The following is a 22295-nucleotide window of genomic DNA, read 5'->3' as shown; positions in this document are numbered from 1 at the left end:
TCACTGTGTATCACAAGGTTCTGTGACATATTCATCAGGTGAACTTGGTCACCTATAGTCACTGATGTAAGAAAGGTGTACTTGGTCACCTATAGTCACTGATGTAAGAAAGGTGTACCTGGTCATCTGTAGTCACTGATGTAAGAAAGGTGTACTTGGTCACCTATAGTCACTGATGTAAGAAAGGTGTACTTGGTCATCTGTAGTAACTGATGTAAGAAAGGTGTACTTGGTCACCTATAGTCACTGATGTAAGAAAGGTGTACTTGGTCATCTGTAGTCACTGATGTAAGAAAGGTTTACTTGGTCACCTATAGTCACTGATGTAAGAAAGGTGTAATTGGTCATCTGTAGTCACTGATGTAAGAAAGGTGTACTTGGTCATCTGTAGACACTGATGTAAGAAAGGTGTACTTGGTCATCTGTAGACATTGATGTAAGAAAGGTGTACTTGGTCATCTGTAGTCACTGATGTAAGAAAGGTGTACTTGGTCATCTAGTCACTGATGTAAGAAAGGTGTACTTGGTCACCTATAGTCACTGATGTAAGAAAGGTGTACTTGGTCATCTGTAGTCACTGATGTAAGAAAGGTGTACTTGGTCACCTATAGTCACTGATGTAAGAAAGGTGTACTTGGTCATCTGTAGTCATTGATGTAAGAAAGGTGTACTTGGTCACCTATAGTCACTGATGTAAGAAAGGTGTACTTGGTCACCTATAGTCACTGATGTAAGAAAGGTGTACTTGGTCATCTGTAGTCACTGATGTAAGAAAGGTGTACTTGGTCATCTGTAGTCACTGATGTAAGAAAGGTGTACTTGGTCATCTAATGTACTCTAATGTTCACAATGTTTGTCTCTTCACTGTACTAGAAACGAGGGTTAACGAAACCTGGGTTTCAGAGTTAAAGAAACTTGGGTTTCAGAGTTAACGCTCTATTTCTTTTTTGTTTCCAGTATTTTTCGTTGATTATATTGTAAATACTAACGAAGTTAAATAAGTCCAGTTATTTAAACTGAACCGGTGGACAGCATGTGGAGACGTGATCTCTGAAACATCGCCACCCCCCAAGCTAATGCCACCCATTAATCTAACTTTAGATTTATATTAAACATGGCTCCATTATATGACTAACTGTTCCACCCCACACAGTTTAAGAGAAGCTGAGGCAGAATCGTGCTATAATATTTCTACAATACGATGCCTGTCGTGGACTCCCTGCCGTACAATAGAGTCCTCTTTTAAACCTCATGGACCACAGCAGAGCAACCAATAAGCGAAATGTACAGCTTAGATGAAACGTCTTTTGGCCATAACATACCCAAAGTCTTGACATGCGATTACAGTTCTGTAAAGTTTGGGTATACAAGCTGACAGATGGACTTTGGGAACATTGTCTAGGTTGTGATTCGTTTGTATTAACTGTAATAAATCAATGCAACACTCTGTTCAACTTGTATTTTCTTAAACGTAACATGGTTTCTTCGACCACCTGATAAAACACCTGTCTTAATGACTTCTGATGTCGTGTTGTTGAATATAATTGTAATTGAATGAAGCCAAGTTGCACCTATCAGGGACCCTAGTTGAAATAACGTCATCATTATGACAAAGTATGTGCACGTGATGAAATGACTTAATTCGATGTGGTGACTGAGTTTGCGTATTGAAGACCAATTAGCGTCTACGTCTTTGTATTTAAAACTTTTAAGTTCTGAGCGTGGTCAAGAGGTTAGCATGATCGTATGCAGACGGAAGGTCCAAGGTTCAAGCTACGAAATAGCATTGAATACACCCCGCAACATTGGCTTTTGGGTGTTATAACCATTACAGTCAAATCCTCTATTCTTCTAAATATCCGTGCAAATAGCGGATGCTTTAAGCTGGTACCCCCTCCTTTTGATAGTAGTTCTAAATTAGGGGCGACTATGGCTGAACATTGAAATCTGTGACCTGGCTAATTAACTCGTGTTGCATAAATTGTTGAACAAATTTGTTGTTTATTTAGCGTCAAACTGATTTCTAACGTTATAACCCCGTAAATTTACCGCTAGGGGTTGTTGTTATTTTGAATTAAGCACAAAGCTACACAATGGGCTATCTGTGCTCTGCCCACCACGGGTATCGAAACCCGATTTTTAGCGTTGTAAGTCCGCAGACATACCGCTGAGCCGCTGGGGGGCACCGCTAGGGGTAGGGGCTGTTCAAAATATTAAATACTTACAACCTCAGACGAATGCTTAAGAAAGTTATATATTATATCTAATAATCTGTGTAATAGGTAATAATAACAAACTTATTGATTGTGTAATTGGAAAGTTCAAAAGCTGTATTTTCTTTTTCTCCTTTAATAATTATTTTTTTACATTAAAAATGTTAATTTTAAGTTTAGCACTTTGGACGGACACCCCTCCATTTACAGCAATAATACTTTGTTCTTATTTTACTTGAAAATAAAAGACCATAAAGTGTGCACACTAGCATGTTTAACGTAAGTCCATCTTTACTGTTTCACCTATAAAATATACATAATACGAAACGTTCGCCATCATCATTGATGCCTACGTATAGAGAGGAAGGGGCGTCATTTGTTTTATACCCCAAAATATAGTACTGTAAAAATAAATAATAGAGAACCCTCAGTAGCTGCGGTAGTTGTACTTTTGTAGCCAGGATTAGAGTAAAGTAATCTGTAAGATTGTTTGTCCTTTTTATTAGCTATTATGTCTGTGCACCAACAATACTCAGCATGGTGGGATCTCTATCACCTTAACCTCAAACTGAAATTATTTTAGGTAATATTAGAGTAAATTATTTTATGAGACCTTGGGCTTGGTCAAACGTACGGGTCAAAGGGTTTGACTTCCTGAGTCCAAAACTGTAATTAGACTTTAAATCGATCAAGAGATAAAAGAGCTATGACCTAGGAGTTTGTACTAGGTAAAAATTCGGAGCTGTTCTGTGAGTCGATATGCCACGGCTGCAAATAGCAAAGATAGGTGGCGAATAAACACTTGTCATGTTACTAACCCTGAGTGAATTCTCTGACAACCAATAACAAATTCTGTTGTTAACTGTTAAAAACCCGCAAATAACCAGTTAATAACCGTGAATAAACCCTGTTAGTACCTTGAACAATTCAAACAAATCTAGAATTCTGTATAAAATAAAAACCATTTCCATGTCCTACCTTATTCTGTAGTTAATAAAACTGGTTATGTACACGTATTTATAGATACTCTTATCTGACAGGCAAGTTGTAGAGAAGCGTAGGACACTAATAACTTATTATCCAAGTAAACTTCTTACAAACATCAGAAATACGTTTATGGAGTCGGTGTATGTGACAGGACTTAAAAACTGTAAACTATTCTAATATACGGCCTTCAAATCTACTGTATGTCTACTTTTTCTCCATGGATGGTAGAGTGGCACCATTTATAACCATAGTGTTTTAGCTAGTTTATTTGTTTTATATTTATTCAAACAAATAGTAACACCCCAGTCTGTAGTTTATCATGCTGAATCGCACGAGCGACAGCCCCTGTTTACTTACAATTTTTTTTCTTCTTCTCCAGACTCAACCTTGTATTATAATAATATCTGCCTATTTCAGAGTTCTGGAATCAATCGACTAATTGTCGGGCTTTAGTCTACCAAGGCCACGTGCATGTAGCAGGCCACACTGGTTGAAGCTGACAGTCTCATAAAATTATATTTTTACAAGGACTTCTTGTAATACTGAGTGAAACTTCTGTGCTTGAAGCTATCTGTATTAAACCTACATCTAGACACACCGTTCGTGACCCACTTTATAAGATGAAAGTCATTATGGGTTCATTAAGGGAATACTTCCTTGAATACTTTATTTCTACCCCGTACCTTTCGTAGGTCAACCCACATACGATGTCAGTTAACATGTCATGTTAATTTCTTTTTGTAGTAACGCTGTTCGACTTTAATTTCAGAGGGTAATTTATTTTTAAATTACAGTTCATGTTGATAACGGTTATGTTTATAGTATTAAAGTTAGTAACTCTTCAGGTGCTACACTATTATTATAGACATGTGTGGAGTCGTTAGAGTTAGTAACTCTTCAGGTGCTACACTATTATAATAGACATGTGTGGAGTCGTTAGAGTTAGTAACTCTTCAGGTGCTACACTATTATAATAGACATGTGTGGAGTCGTTACAGTTAGTAACTCTTCAGGTGCTACACTATTATAATAGACATGTGTGAAGTCGTTACAGTTAGTAACTCTTCAGGTGCTACAGTATTATAATAGACATGTGTGGAGTCGTTAGAGTTAGTAACTCTTCAGGTGTTACACTATTATTATAGACATGTGTGGAGTCAGAGTTAGTAACTCTTCAGGTGCTACACCATTATAATAGACATGTGTGGAGTCGTTAGAGTTAGTAACTCTTCAGGTGCTACACTATTATAATAGACATGTGTGGAGTCAGAGTTAGTAACTCTTCAGGTGCTACACTATTATAATAGACATGTGTGGAGTCAGAGTTAGTAACTCTTCAGGTGCTACACTATTATAATAGACATGTGTGGAGTCAGAGTTAGTAACTCTTCAGGTGCTACACTATTATAATAGACATGTGTGGAGTCAGAGTTAGTAACTCTTCAGGTGCTACACTATTATAATAGACATGTGTGGAGTCAGAGTTAGTAACTCTTCAGGTGCTACACTATTATAATAGACATGTGTGGAGTCAGAGTTAGTAACTCTTCAGGTGCTACACTATTATAATAGACATGTGTGGAGTCGTTAGAGTTAGTAACTCTTCAGGTGCTACACTATTATAATAGACATGTGTGGTGTCGTTAGAGTTAGTAACTCTTCAGGTGCTACACTATTATAATAGACATGTGTGGAGTCGTTAGAGTTAGTAACTCTTCAGGTGCTACACTATTATAATAGACATCTGTGGAGTCGCTCAACCCGCTTTTGGATAATCACTTTTCCTGATCAAAGATCCTAGGACTTCTGATAAATGTAATCCCAGTCACACCAAACATGCTCGCCCTCACGGCTGAAAATTACACTGCAAAATTAGGGACGGCTAGCGCAGATAGCCCTCGTGTAGCTTTGCGAGAAATCCAAAACAAACCAAACCAAACAAACTTAAAAATGTACGCATATGTTGAGCTTCAGTAAATTAGCCTTTTAACATCTCTTCAGAAATTTGCCACTGGCTTGCCGTACTCCATTGGGCATCAATCTTCAAATTTCATTTCATATCAGTCTTATATGAGTAGGTAACCAAGCGATGTCAAGTTAGCATCCAGAAGCCGACAAACGGTTTTGTGGTTTATATTTATATTAGACGTGTATGTGTGTTTTCATATAGCAAAGCCATATCGGGCTATCTTCTGAGTATACCGAGGGAAATCGAACTTCTGATTTTAATGTTGTAAATCTGTAGTCTTACTGCTGTACTAGCGGGGGACTTATATCAGGCACACCAAAACTATGCTTTTTTATTTTTTAGAAATTCCCTTGCGTTTGTGTCAGAAAGTTAAGAACATATATTAATTCCTTTCAGCAGAGGACGTTAATTAGTGAGACCAACTGGACTCTGGATTTTATTAAGGGTGTTTTTGTTTTTTTAAGCTGTCTGTGTTGATGATGTCAGTTAACATCTTTACACAGGGGGTGATAGAAAAACATGAAAATCAACAAGTTTCTATGAGAGCAAACTAACAAATGTTTGACAGAACCTTGTGGTGATAAATTAGTTAGCTGTGTTATTGTGTGTGAGGGCGGGTATAGAAAATAATCAGTGAAACCCTAACAAGTGACTTTTTGTTCTTGTCTTGCAATATTTTAATCGTGACTGCTCTAAAAGTCAGTTTTAAATGCTGTATTTGAACACCAACCTTTGTATAATTAGCTGCCCTCTAGTGGACTGTAAGCTAGTTAATGCCTCCCTCGAACAAGGCTTTGCTTCGTTCCAAGATTTCAGTTCACCGTGTTCGTGTCGATAACTACTGTTACTAAGGTTATTTATAAAGTATAAAGGTGAAGAGGAAGTGTTTTGACCTTAAACCAAAATAAGTGAGATGAAAGATAAAGACATAAGGTTCGAGACCAATTTGTCTAGAACGGAATTTTGTATATTATTCTTTAACGTTAAAAGTTAGAAACCAGTTGCATGAAACGACATTCGTATGCATACTTTAACCAGTGGTTTTATCTACATAACACAATCTGTGTAGAACAGAAAGAACTGGAATTATTTAGTCCTAGCGTTTCTCAACTACATGATACAATTTGTGTAGAACAGAAACTACATGAACTATTTAGTTCTAGCGTTTCTCAATTACATGACACAATTTGTGTAGAACAGAAAGAACTGGAACTATTTAGTCCTAGCGTTTCTCAACTACATGACACAACTTGTGTAGAACAGAAACGACTGGAATTATATAGTCCTTGCGTTTCTCAACTACATGACACAACTTGTGTAGAACAGAAACGACTGGAATTATATAGTCCTTGCGTTTCTCAACTACATGACACAACTTGTGTAAAACAGAAACGACTGGAATTATTTAGTCCTAGCGTTTCTCAACTACATGACAATTTGTGTAGAACAGAAAGAACTGGAATTATTTAGTCCTAGCGTTTCTCAACTACATGATACAATTTGTGTAAAACAGAAAGTACAGGAACTATTTAGTTCCAGCGTTTCTCAACTACATGACACAACTTGTGTAAAACAGAAACGACTGGAATTATTTAGTCCTAGCGTTTCTCAACTACATGACAATTTGTGTAGAACAGAAAGAACTGGAATTATTTAGTCCTAGCGTTTCTCAACTACATGATACAATTTGTGTAAAACAGAAAGTACAGGAACTATTTAGTTCCAGCGTTTCTCAACTGTATGATACAATTTGTGTAAAACAGAAAGTACAGGAACTATTTAGTTCTAGCGTTTCTCAACTGTATGATACAATTTGTGTAAAACAGAAAGTACAGGAACTATTTAGTTCCAGCGTTTCTCAACTACATGACACGACTTGTGTAAAACAGAAACTGAGTTTTGTGTATTATTAGGTCGTATGTAACCTGTGTTTTTTGTTCTACAGCCAATGTTTTTTTAAAGTACACATTATTTATAGTGACTATTTAAATGCTGAATGTGAGTAGATTTCGTATACGAAACTGTGTGGCTATTGTAATTATATTATACCACATTAGATAACTAAACACTTCTTAACACAGTGGACAAGGTAACTTTGTTCGTAATAAAGAAAACAGGATTTTCAACAATAATCCGTGAAGACGAGAAAACCCACTTGTAGAGAAAAATATATGTGTTAAAACGGCTGGTATGGGTTGAGAAAATTCTCTAATAGAAATTCCCAGCAACCAGTTAGCAACCCACATAGAATTCACCACGATAAAGACAAACTTCATGTTCAACAACCACAACTATATACAAACAAACGGCCTAAGCATGGGCAACCCAGTATCACCAGTTCTAGCTAATATTTTTATGACACAAGTTGAAACACAAGCAATTAACACAGCATTACATCCACCACTATACTGGTACAGCTATGTAGATGACACGGTTGTAGGATTCACATCTACAGAACACACACTTAATTTTTTCAACCACATTAACTCTATACATCCCAACATTAACTTCACATGTGAACAGGAAGAAAGTAATCCAATATCATTTCTTAACCTCAAAATTACAAGAACCGACACACAATTTAAAACAGAAATCCACCGAAAAATCACCCATACTGGACTATACATTCCTTGGGACTCAGCACATGAAACAAAACAAAAACTCAACATACTAAGAAACCAAATAAACACAGCCATAAAACTATGCTCACCAGGTAAAATTAATGATGAATTAGATAAAATAAAACAATACTTCATCAACATCAATAGGTTTCCTCCACAAACCATAGAAAACATTATACGCACACACCTAGACAGAAAGCAAAATCAACCGACAAAAGTAAATATATCTCACGAATCAAAAAATCACGAAACCATATACTGCTGCATACCATATATTCCCGACATCAACAGAAAAATAACCAACATTTGGCAAAAACTAGTAACAAAATATGACATTCCAGTTAATACCAAATTTATTTAAAAAACCCGGCACAAAACTGAGGTCTATACTATGTAAAAACTACACTGACAAACACCACACCAACATTATTTATAAAATACGATGTGATAACTGCCACGACTTCTATATTGGAGAAGCAAGTAGAAAAATGGAAACCAGATTCGAAGAACACAAAAGGTCACCTTCACATGTTTTCGAACACTGCAAATCAAATAAACACAACATAACCATAGAAAACACCCAAATACTAAATAAAGAAACAAATACAAAATTAAAGAAGCCTTACTCATACAACAACTCAAGCCCAAAATAAACCAATACAAAGGAACACCTTTATACCTATATTGATAAATATATCCAACATCTTAGCACGCTCTCTACATTCCCACACTCAATTACACAACCCACTTCAAACATGTGGTCAGCTATCGGTCAGTTACCTCTTTCTTTCTCTGTGAACCTGACGATGGTCAAAACGTTGTTCGCTCCTTTACGTATAATTTTCTCAACTCGTACCAGCCGTTTTTATATGTACAGGATTGTCAACATACTAACGGAAAAGGCCTTTCACTTCGTGATGGCTGTGAAACTATCTCACACATTTCAAAAACTAAATAATAAGGTAATTACAGTTTGACTACATACTATGTTTCTCAAGATATATGCTGATAGTTCTCTGTGAGGTTCACGTGGTGAGATTCTACGACATCTGTCGAAATTGTATTTTATATTTTTTATTAGCTAGTTGATCCCGTTTAAACTCTTCACGAACAACAAGAACTTGAATTGAATTTCAGATATTAATTGTCATCCACTAAAGTTTACGGTTGCTGGGTCCTAAAATACACTCTACTACCAGTAAATCGAAAGAGGTTACCGAACGACTCGAGTTGCCATGGAAACCCACTACAAAGTCGCGTGCTCATTTGCGCGTGAATTTAATGATCACGTTCTGTTGCGCATGGAGGTAAATTACTTTGGTGAAAGATTCGTATAATACACCACAGCACATGACTTAAACAGGATTTTTAATAGGCAGACAACAATACCAATGTCACTTATCTCACTTTTCAAGACTTTCGCTGTTTTATAAACTCTGTTAATTAATTTTATTAATATATAGTGTAAAGTGCACTGTCGTGCTTGTGATTCTACATGTTACTATTACATATGGAGCCGCTACTTTTCTAATAATTTAAAACAGTAAATTAAGATAATATTGATTTATGTGTCTTTTATACATTTTCCAGTGGTTTCTGTTTTGCCCATCTCCCGTCCCACGCTTACTCAGCAGCAAGTCTAAGTGTTTATAATGCTAAAAATCGATTTCAAACTCACGGTGGGCGCAGTACAGGTAGCCCACAATGTGGCTTCGTGTGCCGCACACGTAAGTATCACTAACACACATTTTAAAAGTAAGGGTAACACAGTAGTGGAGAAATAATTTGTACCCTACTACATTATCCCTGATACTGGGGTTCAGGTAGCTTGTACCCTGCTACATTATCCCTGATACTGGGGTTCAGGTAGCTTGTACCCTGTTACATTATTCCTGATACTGGGGTACAGGTAGCTTGTACCCCGCTACAGTATCCCTGATACTGGGGTTCAACTACTCCACGTCTTTTGTAGACTAACATTTGACAGAATAAGGTAAGCAATTCACGTTGCTTAGTGAAGTGTATCACATGATTAATAATGGACTAGAGATAGATTTTAACTCGAGATATCTGCTTCAAGGCTACGTTCCATGTATCTAATACATCAACTTGATGTCACAGCTGAGTGTCCTACTTACAGTAGAGCCATCTGTATATTAGATGTATCTCTGCAGGGTCACTGAAGGTGTTCTGTTTCAAGAGTAAATAAAACCAAAATTGAGTTATGCTGTGTTGTAGGACATAGAATTTGTAATTCTTCTCGTGATTCATGGTATGCACAAGTTTTGCTGATGACATCAAGGTCAGTTATGTGATGTCATTTTAGTATTGATATACTGACAGACAACACACTACTGCATGTGGTATAAGGGTTAAAACAGCTGACTCCTGCATTTGCTTTTAAGCCCTCTTTCTGGAAAATAAACATATTTCACTTAGTTTATGTGACCTGTGGCTCATGAAGCCAGGCTGTGAAACTAGAAATCAGTGATGTTGTGGAACATTATGAGAGAAATAGTGAAATCAGATTATCCCATGAATCGGTAAAGTAGCCAAAGATTTATCTTTGTTATCACTATCTTTTCCATTGTTGGTTACTAGCTGTTCTCACTGTAATCTATCTATCAGTTGTTGTTTAATATTTGTCCTCACTGTAATCTGTTTTTTTATTTGTTGTTTAATATCTGTCCTCACTGTAATCTGTTTTTTATTTGTTGTTTAATATCTGTCCTCACTGTAATCTGTTTTATTCATTTGTTGTTTAATATCTGTCCTCACTGTAATCTGGTTTTTCATTTGTTGTTTGATATCTGTCCTCACTGTAATATGTTTTTTCAATTGTTATTTAATATCTGTCCTCACTGTAATCTGTTTTTTCAATTGTTGTTTAATATCTGTCCTCACTGTAATCTGTTTTTTCATTTGTTGTTTGATATCTGTCCTCATTGTAATCTGTTTTTTCAATTGTTGTTTGATATCTGTCCTCATTGTAATGTGTCGTGTTTTTTTTACTACAAGCCTCAGTAGTGTTTTAGTACCCTTGTGAAAATTGTCATTAGATCTGGTCTACCGGCTGTAAAAATTTCCAGTGATGTAAAAATATTGTATGACTATGTGATTCGTGTAACTTGGGATTTTGGACTACTTTTCTGTATGTGACGTTATCTCCTGAGTTATGTAGTTTCCATTTTTGTCGTAAGAATAATGTTTAATCTGTTTGTTTTGTTTGTTTTTGGAATTTCGCACAAAGCTACTCGAGGGCTATCTGTGCTAGCCGTCCCTAATTTTGCAGTGTAAGACTAGAGGGAAGGCAGCTAGTCATCACCACCCACCGCCAACTCTTGGGCTACTCTTATACCAACGAATAGTGGGATTGACCGTCACATTATAACACCCCCACGGCTAAAAAGGGCGAGCATGTTTGGCGCGACCGGGATGCGAACCCGCGACCCTCAGATTACGAGTCGCACGTCTTAACACGCTTGGACATGCCGGGCCAATGTTTTATCTATATTTAAATAATTTTAGCTTAAAAAACACAGACTATTACCGGTTGGGTACATATGTTGTATTATATTGATTTGTTTGTTTTTATTGTTTAGAATTTTCATTAAAAGCAAACTAATGGAAGAAATTCGGCGAAATCATTCATTTTGTTTATCACCTATAGAGGGCTTCAAACAGTAATTAGTAGGATATTGATGTTTTATGGTTCATGTGGTTATTATGGACTCTCTAACCAACAATTGAATTGTTCAGTTAGGTATATAAAAAATATAGAAATGTGGGTTAAAACCCATGAGAACCACACTGATAATCATAGGATAAAGAATTAACCGACTTCCCAATATTTTGTTACCCGGCACCTAACACAACACCACAGGAAATACACTATAATATATTATAAATTATATGTTTGAAAATCACAAATTAAAATAGGTTCTTTATATGCGCTACAGTTATGAACGGTATATTCTTTAAGACATTGTAGACGTTTCGTTAGATGCCTCTTAATGGTTTAACAAAGCATGTAATCACTTACTAGTTCTCGGAATAATACAGTTTTTCTAGGGTAAAGCCGTATTTGGTGCTTTCAAAAGTGTTTGATTTTTACACTTGTTTTATTTATCTTTTTCGTACAGATTAACTGAGACGTCTTTCCTTTTGTTACTTTACTTACAATGTATGCTTTGAGATAATTCGAGGATTTTTGTATCGCTGTATTGGGAGATTTGTTCCCCTGGCAACCATAATGTAATACACAGTAGAAGCTGTAGCACTCCATCTGTAGTCTCCTTTGTAGATATTGTCGGACTAACACGACCTCTGATCGTAACGTTTGAGCGATTACGCTCTTCTCTCGTGTAAACTGCTTCGTTTCCTCGTGCTGTCCCGTGCAATGGTTGCCATGGCATTGTGTTAAACTCACGGCCCTGCCTCTATCCTTCAAGTAATGAGGATATTGAGGGTAGAAAGTAAAAGAGTGGTGGAGTGGAGCACTAAACCTAAGATTAAGGAGCATTGAGGAAACATCCAACAGAATCGTTTGGAATAAAGGATTTCACCCATAGGGACGTGGTGGTCTACTACGTTGACGAGTTTGGAGTTAAAACGTAACGAGTATACAGAGCTCAATACTTAGCCACTAGTTTTCGTCTATCAGAAGATAGATGGAGCTGAACTAAAAATACAAGCTAAAAGAACCGGGTAGGTTTTCTTAGTAAGTTTTTAGTTATCTTTATTCGAAGCAACTAAATTACAGTTAGTTTTAGATAATATTCCTGTTATGTGTATTATTATGAGTTGACGTTACAAGCTTAAAAATACCTTTCTTTAAAATTTTTTAAAATTAATTTTTTTTTTTCATTTTTCCCGAGTCGAGGTGTTCAAAAGATATTAACCTAATGCAGTTGGTTGGTAGCTAAGTCGTTTGTGCGGGTGTTGTACTGTTACGAACGTACGAAGCTGAACCACTTCTGTGGCTGTGCTATCTATCATTCTTACTGGCAACGTCTTGTATAACGGGTAGCAGGGAATGTTTATATTGTTGTAGTTTGGGTTTTATATTGTTGTAATATAATTATATATATTACTACCTCGTTATTGTTGAAGTTATATAATTATTGTAGAAACTGGATAAAGTTATAACAGCGTGTGCCACATCAAAAATCGTTGAATTTATGTAATTAATGTACTGTGTTAAATGTTTGTGCTTATTATAAAAATACAGTGGACAATTCTAGCAGCGTGTTAAACCGGTGTAATTATCATAACAATATAGTGTGAATTGTTACTAACATGAGGTATATTGATGAACTGATGGTTCGAATATTCGTGCAGGAAGGATGAATTTGAAGTAATCAAATATAAAATATAAGTTTTGTTGTTGGCTACCATCATCTATCTGAAACTAAAAAAAAACACTCATTGTCCGTCATTACGAGACTTCGCCAGGAAATATACTGTTTGAAGCATATTATTTTAGGTTGTAGAGTCAAAATATTAGTTGTATATTATGACGTAACACTTGACAATAATGGGGATGAAAACATGCTTTGTTTGTAATTACTACCATATTACAATGTAAAGTTACACCAACACGTATATATATGATTAGTTGTAGTTGTTGAATTAAGCACAAAGCTACACAATGGGCTATCTGTGCCCACCACGGGTATCGAAACCTGGTTTTTAGCGTTGTAAGTTCGCGGACATACAGCTGAGCCATTGGGGGCTATATGATTAGTATGTAACTTCAGCGTATGAAACGTCATTTGTTTTAATACTTTCCGCACCATGAAGTAAACCGAGCATTGGTTTCATTTGTCAGTTATTAGTTGTTTGAACTGTGAGGTTCCACTATAGAAAGATATTGTTTCTGTATTATTCAACAATTTTTAGTAAAGCTAGTGAAGATAAACAAATGTGTGCACGTCTTTCAAACTTGCATTTCTTTGTAAAGGTACCCGAACCACATAAGTGTATTGTGTCATGTTGCAACGTAAATATCACACAGACTGTACCTTCCCTTCGTATAAAAAGATATTTTATTAATATAATAATCCAGAGTATGGAGATACTAACAATGCATGAAATGACTAATTAACCCTAGTTGTTTCAAACAATTTCTAGCTTATTAACACTTTCATAATTACCTATTACCATTAAATTAATAATTATTCTAATCGTGAACACAACATGAAAACAAAGTTTCCTCCACTGGTATAGGAGTGATATACTAAATAAAACAAGAAATGTGATTTTCATTATGTTTGGATTTGAATGGAAAAACCCACAGCTTATTGCTATGATGTAATTTATATGTTTTACGTTCGGCATTTTGTTCCTCTATATATATCAATAAATAATAAGTTTCAGGGTACCAACATCACACCCACAATTTATTTTCAGGAGACTTCATAAATATTTCACTTAACTACTCCTGCGTGGTGGCAAAAGATGACAACAGTTCGTTGTTGTCAGTTTTACAGAAGTCCTTTGGTTTGTTCACAATGAGTTACTGTTGGAGTTCAGAATGCTTGGAAAAGTTAAGCGCCGGTTTCAGTAGTATTCTTTCTAATAAAATGAAGTGTTGTGTTTGGGTTGCTAGTCTCAGGATGTGATGAGAACGTTTGAGCATGCGCGAACAACCCTGCTATTGAACTAATTCATCAGAAGCCCCTTTGTTGTAATAAAGACCTCTGTCATGGCGGGTGAGCTCCTTCATCTGTGCAGTTTTGTGTATCGTATTCCAACCTATAGCTAAAAGTAATAACTATTTCAACAAATGAAAATGTTTACTTTCTTCTCGCGCATCTTTGAAGAACCCTGTTTTTTAAATTTTTGTTAAATAACACTATGTAACAAAATTTTTACTTTTTCTTGTTCCTGGGCAGAAAGTCTTATTTCTCAATTGGTTATGCTTAAAGTAAATGGAAAAGACTTATTTTTCTCTTCAAACTTTGCTTTTGTGTTGTGGGGTGATGAAATTTTTAAAGTTACCAGTTTTCCAGAACATTCCAGGTAGATTCAGTGCTGAGTAGCTGATACAGAAGTTTCTGTGCTGCTCATTCGATGCACCTCAAAGAGAAATACAACAGCGTCAAGGCCTCGCTAGAAGCCTTGAAGTATGAGTATGGCTGGGAGGTTATCGAAGACTTCAAAATGATGGGTCTCTGTTATATTTGCCTTTGGGACAGCAGGGACTCCGCAGCGCACTACAACAGGAAGCACTGGCCACAACGGACCGAGTTCTTTGTGGTGAGGCACAATGTCAAGTGTGAGCCACCAGTGGACCTCCAGAAGGTGTTGTTCCCACCATTGCACATAAAATTGGGTCTCATGAAACAATTTGTCACAGCTCTTGATAAGGAATCTGCAGCCCTCAAGTACCTTCGAGACTTCTTCCCTAAGATGTCTAAGGCAAAGGTCAAAGCTGGTGTCTTCGTTGGACCACAAATAAAGATCTTGGAGTGCACAGAATTCCGTAAGAAGCTTAGTAGGAAGGAAGAAAAAAGCTTGGGGCAACTTTGTCGCCTCAGGTTCAGGGCTTCTTGGGCAATCACAAGGCCGAAAATTATGTGGAACTGGTTGAGGCTTTGGTGAAGAGTTACAGTAAAATGGACTTTAGGATGTCTCTGAAAGTCCATATCCTTGACGCTCATCTTGATAAATTCAAGGAGAACATGGGAGCATACTCAGAGGAGCAAGGTGAGCACTTTTACCAAGTTATACCGAACTTTGAACGTCGCTACCAAGGAGCGTATGACGAAAACATTATGGGAGACTATATTTTGGGGCTGATACGTGAAGGTGATTTACATTACAGTCGCAAATCTCGAAAAACTACTCACTTAACCTTTTCGTATAACTTTAGTATAAATACATGTAAATCTTCATTCATATGTTGTTTTATTCAGACCTTATGTAAATGAAAATATGCAAATTTGCCCGTTTCCTCGATTAATAATTTATCATATCATACATACTTCATATTATACATGCTTCATAACATACATACTTCATATTATACATACTTCATAACATACATACTTCATATTATACATACTTCATAACATACATACTTCATATTATACATACTTCATATCATACATACTTCACACCATACATAATTCATACCATATGATACTTCATATCATACATAATTCATACCATATGATACTTTATATCATACATACTTCACACCATATATACTTCATACCATACATACTTCACACCATACATACTTCATACCATATGATACTTCACACCATACATACTTCATACCATATGATACTTCACACCATACATACTTCATACCATATGATACTTCACACCATACATACTTCATATCATACATACTTCATACCATACATTCTTCACACCATACATACTTCATACCATATGATACTTCATATCGTACATATTTCATACCATATGACACTTCATATCATACATACTTCATATTATACACTCTTCACACCATACATACTTCACACCATACATACCTCACACCATACATACTTCATACCATACATACCTCACACCATACATACTTGATATCATACATACTTCATTGATTGTACAGTCCTAGTGAAATATGATCAGATCATCCTGTACAGTCCTAGTGAAATATGATCAGATCATCCTGTATAGTCCTGGTGAAATATGATCAGATCATCATGTACAGTCCTAGTGAAATATGATCAGATCATCCTGTATAGTCCTAGTGAAATATGATCAGATCATCATGTACAGTCCTAGTGAAATATGATCAGATCGTGATGTACAGTTCTAGTGAAATATGATCAGATCATCCTGTACAGTCCTAGTGAAATATGATCAGATCATCATGTACAGTTCTAGTGAAATATGATCAGATCATCATGTACAGTCCTAGTGAAATATGATCAGATCATGATGTACAGTTCTAGTGAAATATGATCAGATCATCCTGTACAGTCCTAGTGAAATATGATCAGATCACGATGTACAGTTCTAGGGAAATATGATCAGATCATGATGTATAGTCCTAGTGAAATATGATCAGATCATGATGTACAGTCCTAGTGAAATATGATCAGATCATCCTGTACAGTCCTAGTGAAATATGATCAGATCATCCTGTATAGTCCTGGTGAAATATGATCAGATCATCATGTACAGTCCTAGTGAAATATGATCAGATCATCCTGTATAGTCCTAGTGAAATATGATCAGATCATCATGTACAGTCCTAGTGAAATATGATCAGATCGTGATGTACAGTTCTAGTGAAATATGATCAGATCATCCTGTACAGTCCTAGTGAAATATGATCAGATCATCATGTACAGTTCTAGTGAAATATGATCAGATCATGATGTACAGTCCTAGTGAAATATGATCAGATCATGATGTACAGTTCTAGTGAAATATGATCAGATCATCCTGTACAGTCCTAGTGAAATATGATCAGATCACGATGTACAGTTCTAGGGAAATATGATCAGATCATGATGTATAGTCCTAGTGAAATATGATCAGATCATGATGTACAGTCCTAGTGAAATATGATCAGATCATCCTGTACAGTCCTAGTGAAATATGATCAGATCATCCTGTACAGTCCTAGTGAAATATGATCAGATCATCATGTACAGTCCTAGTGAAATATGATCAGATCATCCTGTACAGTCCTAGTGAAATATGATCAGATCATCATGTACAGTCCTAGTGAAATATGATCAGATCATCATGTACAGTCCTAGTGAAATATGATCAGATCATCATGTACAGTCCTAGTGAAATATGATCAGATCATCCTGTATAGTCCTAGTGAAATATGATCAGATCATCATGTCCAGTCCTAGTGAAATATGATCAGATCATCATGTACAGTCCTAGTGAAATATGATCAGATCATCCTGTACAGTTCTAGTGAAATATGATCAGATCATCATGTACAGTTCTAGTGAAATATGATCAGATCATCATGTACAGTTCTAGTAAAATATGATCAGATCCTCATGTACAGTCCTAGTGAAATATGATCAGATCATGATGTACAGTTCTAGTGAAATATGATCAGATCATCCTGTACAGTCCTAGTGAAATATGATCAGATCATCATGTACAGTTCTAGTGAAATATGATCAGATCATCATGTACAGTCCTAGTGAAATATGATCAGATCATGATGTACAGTTCTAGTGAAATATGATCAGATCATGATGTACAGTTCTAGTGAAATATGATCAGATCATGATGTATAGTCCTAGTGAAATATGATCAGATCATGATGTACAGTCCTAGTGAAATATGATCAGATCATTATGTACAGTCCTAGTGAAATATGATCAGATCATCCTGTACAGTCCTAGTGAAATATGATCAGATCATCCTGTACAGTCCTAGTGAAATATGATCAGATCATCCTGTACAGTCCTAGTGAAATATGATCAGATCATCCTGTACAGTCCTAGTGAAATATGATCAGATCATCCTGTACAGTCCTAGTGAAATATGATCAGATCATCCTGTACAGTCCTAGTGAAATATGATCAGATCATCATGTACAGTCCTAGTGAAATACGATCAGATCATCATGTACAGTCCTAGTGAAATATGATCAGATCATCCTGTACAGTCCTAGTGAAATATGATCAGATCATCCTGTACAGTTCTAGTGAAATATGATCAGATCATGATGTACAGTCCTAGTGAAATATGATCAGATCATGATGTATAGTCCTAGTGAAATATGATCAGATCATGATGTACAGTCCTAGTGAAATATGATCAGATCATCCTGTACAGTCCTAGTGAAATATGATCAGATCATCCTGTACAGTCCTAGTGAAATATGATCAGATCATCATGTACAGTCCTAGTGAAATATGATCAGATCATCCTGTACAGTCCTAGTGAAATATGATCAGATCATCATGTACAGTCCTAGTGAAATATGATCAGATCATCATGTACAGTCCTAGTGAAATATGATCAGATCATCCTGTACAGTTCTAGTGAAATATGATCAGATCATCATGTACAGTCCTAGTGAAATATGATCAGATCATCATGTACAGTCCTAGTGAAATATGATCAGATCATGATGTACAGTTCTAGTGAAATATGATCAGATCATCATTTACAGTCCTAGTGAAATATGATCAGATCATCATGTACAATTCTAGTGAAATATGATCAGATCATGATGTACAGTTCTAGTGAAATATGATCAGATCATCATGTACAGTTCTAGTGAAATATGATCATATCATCATGTACAGTTCTAGTGAAATATGATCAGATCATCATTTACAGTCCTAGTGAAATATGATCAGATCATCATGTACAGTCCTAGTGAAATATGATCAGATCATCATTTACAGTCCTAGTGAAATATGATCAGATCATCATGTACAGTCCTAGTGAAATATGATCAGATCATCATGTACAGTCCTAGTGAAATATGATCAGATCATCATGTACAGTCCTAGTGAAATATGATCAGATCATTATGTACAGTCCTAGTGAAATATGATCAGATCATGATGTACAGTTCTAGTGAAATATGATCAGATCATCATGTACAGTCCTAGTGAAATATGATCAGATCATCCTGTACAGTCCTAGTGAAATATGATCAGATCATCATGTACAGTCCTAGTGAAATATGATCAGATCATCATGTACAGTCCTAGTGAAATATGATCAGATCATCATGTACAGTCCTAGTGAAATATGATCAGATCATGATGTACAGTTCTAGTGAAATATGATCAGATCATGATGTACAGTTCTAGTGAAATATGATCAGATCATCCTGTACAGTTCTAGTGAAATATGATCAGATCATCCTGTACAGTCCTAGTGAAATATGATCAGATCATCCTGTACAGTCCTAGTGAAATATGATCAGATCATCATGTACAGTCCTAGTGAAATATGATCAGATCATCCTGTACAGTCCTAGTGAAATATGATCAGATCATCATGTACAGTCCTAGTGAAATATGATCAGATCGTGATGTACAGTTCTAGTGAAATATGATCAGATCATCCTGTACAGTCCTAGTGAAATATGATCAGATCATCATGTACAGTTCTAGTGAAATATGATCAGATCATGATGTACAGTCCTAGTGAAATATGATCAGATCATGATGTACAGTTCTAGTGAAATATGATCAGATCATCCTGTACAGTCCTAGTGAAATATGATCAGATCACGATGTACAGTTCTAGGAAATATGATCAGATCATGATGTACAGTCCTAGTGAAATATGATCAGATCATGATGTACAGTCCTAGTGAAATATGATCAGATCATCCTGTACAGTCCTAGTGAAATATGATCAGATCATCCTGTACAGTCCTAGTGAAATATGATCAGATCATCATGTACAGTCCTAGTGAAATATGATCAGATCATCCTGTACAGTCCTAGTGAAATATGATCAGATCATCATGTACAGTCCTAGTGAAATATGATCAGATCATCATGTACAGTCCTAGTGAAATATGATCAGATCATCATGTACAGTCCTAGTGAAATATGATCAGATCATCCTGTACAGTCCTAGTGAAATATGATCAGATCATCATGTACAGTCCTAGTGAAATATGATCAGATCATCATGTACAGTCCTAGTGAAATATGATCAGATCATCCTGTACAGTTCTAGTGAAATATGATCAGATCATCATGTACAGTTCTAGTGAAATATGATCAGATCATCATGTACAGTTCTAGTAAAATATGATCAGATCATCATGTACAGTCCTAGTGAAATATGATCAGATCATGATGTACAGTTCTAGTGAAATATGATCAGATCATCCTGTACAGTCCTAGTGAAATATGATCAGATCATCATGTACAGTTCTAGTGAAATATGATCAGATCATCATGTACAGTCCTAGTGAAATATGATCAGATCATGATGTACAGTTCTAGTGAAATATGATCAGATCATGATGTACAGTTCTAGTGAAATATGATCAGATCATGATGTATAGTCCTAGTGAAATATGATCAGATCATGATGTACAGTCCTAGTGAAATATGATCAGATCATCATGTACAGTCCTAGTGAAATATGATCAGATCATCCTGTACAGTCCTAGTGAAATATGATCAGATCATCCTGTACAGTCCTAGTGAAATATGATCAGATCATCCTGTACAGTCCTAGTGAAATATGATCAGATCATCCTGTACAGTCCTAGTGAAATATGATCAGATCATCCTGTACAGTCCTAGTGAAATATGATCAGATCATCCTGTACAGTCCTAGTGAAATATGATCAGATCATCATGTACAGTCCTAGTGAAATACGATCAGATCATCATGTACAGTCCTAGTGAAATATGATCAGATCATCCTGTACAGTCCTAGTGAAATATGATCAGATCATCCTGTACAGTTCTAGTGAAATATGATCAGATCATGATGTACAGTCCAAGTGAAATATGATCAGATCATGATGTATAGTCCTAGTGAAATATGATCAGATCATGATGTACAGTCCTAGTGAAATATGATCAGATCATCCTGTACAGTCCTAGTGAAATATGATCAGATCATCCTGTACAGTCCTAGTGAAATATGATCAGATCATCATGTACAGTCCTAGTGAAATATGATCAGATCATCCTGTACAGTCCTAGTGAAATATGATCAGATCATCATGTACAGTCCTAGTGAAATATGATCAGATCATCATGTACAGTCCTAGTGAAATATGATCAGATCATGATGTACAGTTCTAGTGAAATATGATCAGATCATCATTTACAGTCCTAGTGAAATATGATCAGATCATCATGTACAATTCTAGTGAAATATGATCAGATCATGATGTACAGTTCTAGTGAAATATGATCAGATCATCATGTACAGTTCTAGTGAAATATGATCATATCATCATGTACAGTTCTAGTGAAATATGATCAGATCATCATTTACAGTCCTAGTGAAATATGATCAGATCATCATGTACAGTCCTAGTGAAATATGATCAGATCATCATTTACAGTCCTAGTGAAATATGATCAGATCATCATGTACAGTCCTAGTGAAATATGATCAGATCATCATGTACAGTCCTAGTGAAATATGATCAGATCATCATGTACAGTCCTAGTGAAATATGATCAGATCATTATGTACAGTCCTAGTGAAATATGATCAGATCATGATGTACAGTTCTAGTGAAATATGATCAGATCATCATGTACAGTCCTAGTGAAATATGATCAGATCATCCTGTACAGTCCTAGTGAAATATGATCAGATCATCATGTACAGTCCTAGTGAAATATGATCAGATCATCATGTACAGTCCTAGTGAAATATGATCAGATCATCATGTACAGTCCTAGTGAAATATGATCAGATCATCATGTACAGTCCTAGTGAAATATGATCAGATCATGATGTACAGTTCTAGTGAAATATGATCAGATCATGATGTACAGTTCTAGTGAAATATGATCAGATCATCCTGTACAGTTC

General features: G+C 35.9%; 1 protein-coding gene across 3 annotated transcripts in view; it reads left to right on the top strand.

Annotated features, from left to right (window-relative positions):
- The window catches only part of LOC143234703 (amyloid beta A4 precursor protein-binding family B member 1-interacting protein-like), a 63298-nt gene that overhangs the window by 9473 nt on the left and 31530 nt on the right, over positions 1-22295 (top strand). For 2 of the 3 annotated variants that reach the window (XM_076472261.1, XM_076472260.1), the window contains exon 1: positions 12018-12497. The exons of the other annotated variant lie outside the window; for it this stretch is intronic. The gene's annotated coding sequence lies outside the window, so the exon portion shown is untranslated. Of the gene's footprint in view, positions 1-12017; positions 12498-22295 lie in introns of those variants that run through there. 3 annotated transcript variants of the gene reach the window in all.

The sequence above is a fragment of the Tachypleus tridentatus genome, chromosome 12 (assembly GCF_004210375.1).
Source record: "Tachypleus tridentatus isolate NWPU-2018 chromosome 12, ASM421037v1, whole genome shotgun sequence".
NCBI lineage: Eukaryota > Metazoa > Arthropoda > Merostomata > Xiphosura > Limulidae > Tachypleus > Tachypleus tridentatus.
This window is presented reverse-complemented; position numbering and strand designations above follow the sequence as displayed.